Source organism: Camelus ferus, chromosome 4 (assembly GCF_009834535.1).
Source record: "Camelus ferus isolate YT-003-E chromosome 4, BCGSAC_Cfer_1.0, whole genome shotgun sequence".
In the NCBI taxonomy this organism is placed as follows: domain Eukaryota; kingdom Metazoa; phylum Chordata; class Mammalia; order Artiodactyla; family Camelidae; genus Camelus; species Camelus ferus.
The window spans coordinates 51,928,452-51,937,776 of NC_045699.1; the positions used below are offsets into that span (position 1 = coordinate 51,928,452).

General features: G+C 45.4%; 1 non-coding gene across 1 annotated transcript; it reads left to right on the forward strand.

Moving 5' to 3' along the window:
• The first annotated feature begins 8,596 nt into the window (after positions 1-8,596).
• TRNAS-AGA lies at positions 8,597-8,668 on the forward strand. The gene has a single exon. It is a non-coding gene; the product is annotated as a tRNA-Ser (tRNA).
• Positions 8,669-9,325: the final 657 nt, after the last annotated feature.

Sequence of the window (9,325 nt, forward strand, 5' to 3'; positions counted from 1 at the left end):
TTTCTTCCTCTCAATCAGTTTCTGAGTAAATTGTCTGAGCCTTACCCATCTGGGAACACATGTCTCTGCCAGCCACTGAGGGCTTGGTGGCCCCAAAAGGTCACAATCATGATAATGACACAGCTATATTCCTCTCATTGATTCATTCACCCATTCATTAGTTCAAGAAGTATTTATTCAGCATTTACTAGGATGAGGCAGAGTTCTGTGTGCTGGAGGATAGCTCTGAGCGAAACAGATGAGGTCTCGAAACAGATGAGGTCTCGGGAGCCTGCATTCCAAGGAAGAGGGAGAGATAGTAAACATGTGTAAACAAACAAATGGAACAAGATAACTGAAGTGCTGTGGGAACAGAAAGCAGGGCTACGTGGCTGAGAGTGGCTAGTGCACGGGCACTGGGAAAAGGCTGCCGATTTGATGAGACAGTGTCACCCCAAAGAGATGACCTTGAAACTAAGCCGTGAAGGCCAAGACGGAGCGCCCTCTAGGTGGCGTTCTGGGCAGAGCGGCAGCAAGGCCACAAGGTGGGAACAGGTGGTAGGTTTAAGGAACACCGAAGCCGATCTAGAGAGTCTGTGCTAAGCCAGGGCAGGGAGTTTCCTGGAGCAAAATCTCCAGTGCCCCAGCCCCTACTGAAGTCATTAACTCCTATTTTGGGGTTCCTGCAATGACTCAGAACAATCATGACTCAACTTCTGTGTCTCTTGCGGTGACTCTTTCCAGAGTCACGCTGAATGTGGGGCCAGCCTTGTTGTTCCTGCAGCTCCTGCTATGTCGCACATTGTCACCTGTGCTGGCAGAGTTCTAGCCACTGCCCTTTCTCGTTCGTAGTCAGCAAGCTGAAAAGCAGAAACAGGGAGGCATGTCTGGGTGGCAGAAATAGTCCCCTTTCTGTGTATTGCACTCAATTGTCAGCCTAGAGAATAGTTTTGGTGGTCAGTTCCCCTGGCAGTTCTGTCTGTCTGATGATGTCTTCACTTCACTCAGGCTTCCTGAGGAACGGCACCTAGAACCCTCTCCCCAAGCCTGGAGCCCAGGCCATTTAAAAAGGGTGAAATCAGAAATCGTCCAAGATGGTACAGAAGACAGACCCTGAGCTCACCTCCTATCACAAGCACAACAAAATCACAACTATCTGCAGGAACACCATCAATGAAAAAGACTGGAACCTTCCAGAAAAAGATCTACAGCTGAAGACATGAAGTAAGAACCTCAGTTGAGATGGGGAGGAGGGGCAGACTCAGAGTACAATCAAATCCCTTCCCCCTCCTTGGGGTGAGCGACCCACAGACTGAATGATTACATTGCAGAAGTTCTCCCGCAGGAGTGAGGGTTCTGAGCCCAGGGACCCTGCACCAGGAGGACAAGCCCCCGGAGCATTTGGCTTTTAAGGCCAGTGGGGCTTAATTTCAGGAGCCCCGCAAGACTGGGGGAAATAGAGACTTCACTCTTAAAGGGTGCACACAAAATTTCACACACACCGGGACCCAGGAAAAAAAGCAGTAACTTGATAGGAGCCTGAGCCAGACCTACCTGCTGGTCTTGGAGAGTCTCCTGGAGAGGCGAGGGATGGGGGGAGCGGGGAGGAGGCTATGGCTCACCGTGGGGACACAGACTCTGGTAACAGCCATATTTGGGAGCTCCTCCTACCATGAAAGCCAGCGCTGGCAGCGCTATCAGCTCATTAGCTCCAAGGCCTGGCCCTGCCCAACAGCCTTTAGACACCAGTACGGGGATGCCTAAGGGCAAACAACTAGCTGGGCAGGGACACAGCCCCATCCATCAGCAGACAGGCTGCCCAAAGACTTCCTGAGCCCACAGCCGCCTAGATATTCCCTAGATACACCCCAGCCCTCCAGAGGACCAAGACACAGTTATGCCCACCAGCGGGCAAGCACCAGCCTCTCCTGCCAGGAAGCCTGCCTGAGCCACTAGACCAGCCTTACTCACCAGGGGGCAGATGCCAGATGCAAGAAAACTACAAGACTCGCAGCTTGTGGGCCCGGCCCTCTTACAGCAAGCCAGGCCCTGCCCTGAGACCAGACGGGCCCAGGCCCTGCCCACTGGCAGGCCAGTGCCAGCTTTGGGGCACCATGGACCCCACAGCCACTGGGCCAGGAACCACCGCCCCACATGAGCCATCTGACCCCAGCTCTGGGATCCCTGGGCCTTGAAGTCAGATTCCAGGGGCCAGCTCTGCCTGCCAGTAGTCCAGCACTAACCACAGGACCTGGCTTCACCCACCAGTGGGTGGGCAACAGACCCAGAGTGTTCTGGACCCTGATTCCACCCACCAGGGAGATACCACTAGCCCTGGGGCCCCCTAGGATTCCTCAACCAGCCGCCTCATGAGCAGGCCCCACTGAACAGCAGCCAGGAGCATTGACACAAGGCAGGACCTGGCAACCAACCAGACTAGGGCCCAACCAAGCCTACCCCAGTGCCCACACAGTCAGCCCATCACAGCAGAGGGACTCACACAGCCCTCTTAGGGGGAACCACAAGAGCATATAGCTTGGGTGACAAGAGGGGAGTGCACTGCTGAGACTCATGGGACATCTCATACAGAGGGCTACTTTTCCAAGGTCAAAAACACATAACTAACCTATCACATACAGAGAAATACAAATAGCAAATTAGACAAAATGAGGTGGCAGAAGAACATGTTCCAAATGAAGGAAGAAGATAACACCTCAGAAGAACTAAGTGAAGTGGATTTAGGCAATCTACCTGAGAAAGAGTTTAGAATAATGATTGTAAAGAGTTCAAAGAACTTGGGAGAAGAATGGATGCACAGAGCAAGAAGTCAGACGTTTTCGACAAAGAGTTAAAAAATACAAAGAACAACCAAACAGAGATGAAGAATCTAAAAACTGACATGAAAAATACACTAGAAGGAATCAACAGTAGATTAAATGATACAGAGGAATGGATCAGTGAGCTAGAAGACAGAGTAGTAGAAATCACTGATGCTGAGCAGAAAAAGGAAAAAAGAATAAAAAGAAATGAAGGCAACTTAAGAGACCTCTCAGACAACATCAAGCACACTAATATTTACATTAAAGGAGTCTCAGAAGGAGAAAAGAGAGAGAAAAGGCCTGAGAACATATTTGAAGATATAATAGCTGGAAACTTTCCTAACCTGGGAAAGAAAACAGTCACCGAAGTCCAAGAAGCACAGAGTCCCATACACAGTTAGCTCAAAGAGGAACACACCAAGCCACATGGTAAGTAAAATGACAAAAATTAAAAGATAAAGAGAGAATATTAAAAGGTGCATGGGAAAAGCAACAAATAACATACAAGGCAACTCCCATAAGGCTATCAGCTGACTTTTCAGCAGAAACTCTGCAGGCCAGAAGGGAGAGGTACAACATATTTAAAGTGGTGAAAGGGGGAAACCTACCACCAAGAATACTCTACTCAGTGAAGGTCTCCTTCTCCAAACTTACGACACAAAAAGCTACAGGTCAACCACCAACCGCTTTACAACAAAAGGCATTCCTCCCAGCTAGAAACAAGAAAATTATGAAATCACAAAGCTCACCAGTAAAGGCAAACATACAGGAAAGGTAGGAAATCATCCATACACAAGCTCATAGGGAGGCTGAAAGACATAATTACTAAAATCATCTATATTCACAACGAGCAGTTAAGGGATACACTAAACAATTAGATGTAAAATATGATATCAAAAATCACGAGCGGAGGAGAGTACAAATGCAGCATTTTTTTAAAAAATGCATTTGAAATTAAGCTATAATCAATTTAAAACAATGACATGTATATAGGGAGAATACTATACAAAAATCTATAGTGGGTATATACACGAACCAAAAACCTGTAATAGATATTCAGACACACACACAAAAGGAATCCAAACATAACACTGAGAATAGTCATCAAATCACAAGAGAACAAAAGAAGAAGGGGGTGGGGAGACCTACACAAACAACTCCAAATTAACAAAATGGCATCGAGAACATACGTATCATTAATTTCCTGAAATGTAAATGGACTAAATGCTGCAATCAAAAGACATAGAGTGGCTTAACATTTCTTGTATCCATTGCTGCCTACAAGAGACTCACCTCAGATCTAGAGACACACACAGACTGAAAGTGAGGGGATGGAAAAGGTATTCCATGCAAATGAAAATCAAAAGAAAGCCAGAGCAGCAAAACTTGTATCAGGGTGAAACCATGCTCCCTTCTGCATCACACTGCTAGTTTCCATTATAATATGAGGGTAGGACAACAGGCTATGGAATCAGGTGCACCTGGGCTCAAATCCTTTCTTGTCTGCTGATTAGATGTGTAAACTTGAGCAAGGGACACAATCTCCCTGTGCCTCACCTTCCTCATCTGTAAAATAGGGAGAAGAATAATACTTGCATCGTGGGTTATAAAGCACCAGCTTAGAGCTTGTCATATAAAGAGATACTTCATAATTTTTCCTCGTTGTTACTTCTGAGCCAAGGTGTATACCTTGACTTTCTTATTTTCATGACGGTTCCCTCCTCCCTTCCTGTGACGCTAAGATGGGATTTTTATTCCCCATGGTTTGGATGAGACTCAGCCTGAGAACTGGCCATCAGCTCAATTGCTGAGCTACATGATTCCTCCAGTGAGGATCCCCAAATGCTCTCAAGTTCTCAAGTAGAACTCTAAGCACCTGCCCAGCAGTGCCTGAATTTATAGGAGAAACACAGCCTCGTTCCTATCTCTGAGACCCTTATTACTGCAGAAAAGTTAGAGCTTAAATTACACTAGCCACTGATTTGTGCACACACCTGGATAAGCATTAAATTCACGGTGTCAGAAAACAAGCGTGGACCACCCACTGAAGGCTCCTTACTTTTTTCTACTCTTGCTTTTCATCTGTCTTTGAGTTGCCAAAGAACGTTTGTGTTAAGTCAAAAAAATAAATAAATAAATAACGCTGGCATAGTTTGCTTTTGGAAAGCGCTTCATATGAAAGCTACAAGCTTTTGGTGGGTGCTGAAAGACAGAACAATAGGAAACTCCAAGTGTGACTTCTGGCCCCATCATTTAAGGCTGAATTCTCCTCTCTGAAACACAGGGATGGTCTCCGTTGCATAATTTAGACTCCTGGCAAGCACTTAAGTCCTATTCACGTGAATAGTGGCTCCGCTTACAGCCAAGGTAGAATATGCAATAGGCTCTGTGGTGTAGTTAGAACGGGGCTGATGAGAGAGAATTTTCCTGCTAATCCTCTCTCTATTCTGATACCAGCCTGGCATTTGGGAGGCGGGAGGACAGTGGTGACGAGGACGACACAGGGCGAGCAGCGATGTGTAACAGAACGTATGCAAGTCGCATTCCCCGGATGGAAGTGAAATGGACCACATTTTACACTAAAATTTTGTGCTGCTTCTAAGCATCTTGCCAGGAGCTATTCAAAAGACAGTGAACGTATTAGGATTGAGGGTCTCCAAGACCGAGAAGAACGGGCCCAGCCAGGGATAGGTCAGCACTTCTGAGAAGATTATTTTCACTTATTGTGGCCATGTTTATATTCACGTCATTGCTGAGGCAGGAAATCAACCTTCTCTCTTTTTTAAAAAATACTGGTTTTGGTTGTTTGGCCATCAGATTATAGAATCACTGAAATTCTGTATTTTACAACTTAACTTGGTTGCAAAGATACCGAAGTACAGCATTTAAAAAAAAAATCTACTGATATTGAATTGCATGATGTCTGGGGCTTCCCAAAGTGTCCCCCCATCTTTAATGTGACACAGCCAGATCAGTGAGTCCCTCGCTAGGTGATATATATGGTCACAGAGAAAGAAAACTAGGCCCACCCATGGCTGGTTCTCTCTTCCTTCTGCTTGCTCCCTGGATGACTTCCTTCCTTTATTTATTCAGTTGCTTCAGATTTCATGCTAACAAGTAAATTCATTCCAATATTGCCATGGTTTCAGCCACCACTTATGCTAATAGCAGCCCTGCTCCCCGTTCTGATCTCCAGACGAAAGTCTTACTATCTGCTGAACACACATCTCTACTCGGTTGTCTTACAAGCACCTCACGTCTAAAGCTTAACTCATGCCCTTCCCTCCTCCTCTATCTGAATTTCTAATTGATGGGGTGCTGTCAGCACATTTTGCCCAAGCCAGGAAAACTGGAGGTAATTATTGCTTCTTCCAGCTCCCTCACTCGTCTTGTACAATTGCTTTAAGAAAACGTACTCATTCTGCCTGTGAGTATCTCTTAATTCTGATATCGTTTTCTTGTTGTCACCTTAGATCAAGTCAGTATCACGTCTTAACCTGGATCACTGTGTCAGCCTCCCATCAGTTCTCCCCGCCTCAATTCTTGTCTGATTGCAACTGATTCTATGCAAGTAGGAAGTGACCTCTATAAAGCGTGATCGGGTCTGGTCATGTGACTCATGGCTAAAATCCTCTGGTGACTCTCCATGGCCCTCAGTCCAAGCTCCTTTGTTTGGCTTAAAAAAAGCCTTCCATAATCTGACACTTCCCTGCCTACATATAGCCCATCTTTCATCACCATCGGCCTTATGCCTCTCTCTCTCTCGTATCTGTGCGTGGCACTCTTGTTTCTGAAACCGCCCTCCTCTTGTCCACCTACTTCCTTCTCTTTACCCAGCATTGAGCTGGTGGACCGTCCTCAAGGGAGATTTCCACGATTCCTCTCCTCCCTGATCAGACTGTGGCCTCCGTAAAGACAGGGCCCCATGTCATTGTCACTTTGGAATCTACAGTCCCTAGCAGAGAGTCTCCCACGTGGTTCTCAATAAAAGTCCAAAGGTTGAATGAGGAGCTTGATCTCAAAGCACTACAGTCAGGTAGGCAGCCCTAAGGGCAGATCACCATCTTGCTCAGAGCCTTCACGAAAAGATAATTCCTTGTGTCCTCCTGGGTTCTCCGAGGATCCCTGAAGTGGGTGGGGAATTAGATCCCCCTCAGTTACAGCCTATGAGCCAAGCAGACTCCTTTCACCCTTCTGAAAACTCTTCTGAAAATACTCAACAGCTGCAGTAGGAATGGTTGAGCTCATCTGGTGCCCAGAGTTGCACCATTAAGACGCGGCATGAACTCTTTGCATCTTACACATCTGCTTCTATAAGGGTGGGTGGAGATCTGCGTGGGGATGTGCAAGCAGGAAGAGGGGGAGGCACTGTGTTCTTCACCAACCAACAAGAAAGCAGACACTGGCAGAATTATTACTCCTAGGGACAGCATCTTTAGGGTTTTGCAGGGAAGCAGAGGATGTTCTGTTCCTGTTCTCCTTTTTTGTTTTATTTTGCTTTGTTTCATTTTGTTTTAATGAAAACCAAAAGCACCCCATATTTTACCCAACTCACAGAGCTATTCCTTGTGATACAAAAACCTACCGCACCAAACATTGCTATAACAAAACGCATTCAAGTAGCAAATTATTTTTATTTTGCCTGAGTATATAAGTTACAAAATGTTTCTTGTTTCTCCAGCAAGCGTCGTGTCAATGCTATTATCCTGCCCTGCTTCCCTGAGCCTTATATTAAATATTATCTAGCATTCACAGTGGAAAAGCGAAAACAAAAATCTGAGGTCAAACAATACCGTGCTGAAAGCCGGCACCTGGCCCGAATGCCCACGACCTCAGGGATGTTCAGTGATTCCCTTGATGTCTATATTTTTGAAAATGGTTTTGCGGATTTTTATTTGAAGTTTGAAATAACAGCAGAGAGGCAAATCTCAGAGGCACAATGTTGTCTTGGATCCCTAGTTTTTTAATATTTTCCTTCAACCCTTCAGTTGGATAAAATCATAACAAGCATCCTTTTTAAATCTAAGAGATGATCCTACTGAGCAGACCCCACAGGGGGCTGCGGGCAGGGTACACAAGAGTCATGGGCATCTCGTTAATGGAGAGCAGCTAGAAGCCCTCATGATAGATCTCAAGCCCTCCTCTTCTACTCCAAGTGGGAGGCATCACATTTGGACCATCCAATCCACGTCTCATGCCTTCTCATAACCAGAAGCACCTTCAGAGATCGTTGCTGGGCTCTCTCTGAAGTGTGGGCTGATGCTCTGGGATGCAGAGAATCTGGGTTCTTTACAGAAGCCCCTGACCTTGGTGGGGGTCCTAGGACTCATGATTCAAGGGCTTACTCACAGTGGCTGTGTAACATGAAGACAGTTCATCAAAGCTCCCTAGAGGGTCAACAGAATATAAAAAACAAGCCCTTCTGTCCCACAAGGCAGGGAGAAGACACTGTGTTTGGGAAGCAGCGAGGCTTTTACTAGGGTGCAAGAGATCTCCTGCGGTCAGAGTGGTTTTAACTTGATTCAGACCGGAAGTAACAGCTCCCAGCATAATGCAAATAAAAGTACCAAGGAGTCTTCTGACATGAAAATGTGGCAAGTTATCTTTCTTTTCAGAGTCGCTAAGTAGGAAAAAATACAAATTAGGTTAGAGAATGATTGGCTAAAGAGAAGAAACACCATTGGGTTTTGAAATTACATGTTTTGGAAAATAGTCAGCTGTGTCTAAAAATAATAGAGGACAAAAAGTAATGATGTCACCCTAAATCACCTTAGAGATAAAAGTAAGTAAAGATGGGGGACGGTATAGCTCAGTGGTAGAGCACGTGCTTAGAATGCACGAGGTCCTGGGTTCAATCCCCAGTACCTTCATTGAAAAAAAAACAAAAACTAAACTAATTATTTCTCCACTCCCCCCCCCCCCAAAAAAACCTTAAGAGAGAAAAAAAGTAAAGATACTTCTGGCTGAGTGTGAAAACTGGTGAGTGTGACTATGGACTGTGTGTCTCCCTGTGAGCACGTATAAACCTTTGTCTCCCAACTAGATTGTAAATATTTCAAAGACAGAGACTGGTATCTGAGCCAAGCTGGAATCAAATAAATTCTTATTAAGATATCCTCTCCTAGTCTTTAAAATGGTACTATTTTCCTGTTGTCTACATATTAGAAACTGACAAAATATGAACTTCTGGAGAACATAGACCACTTACTTATTCTTTCAGTTCCCCGATTCCGTAACACCCACTAAGCACATACTCAACTCCAGACTCCTCTCTCCTTCTTTCCCCCTCTCTCCCTGCCCCTCTGGTGCACCGGCACACACACACACACACACACACACACACACACACACAGACAGATCTTTTATAGGGAAGGCTTGGATAACTAATCAATACATTTTTATAGAAACACTTTTGAATAGTCTATGTTCATGGAAGTAATGAGAGTTCGAAGGACTCGCACCAAGAAATGGAATGGTTTGAGTTTCTGATTGTGAATTCCTACATCACAGAAAATTGTCACAAAAGT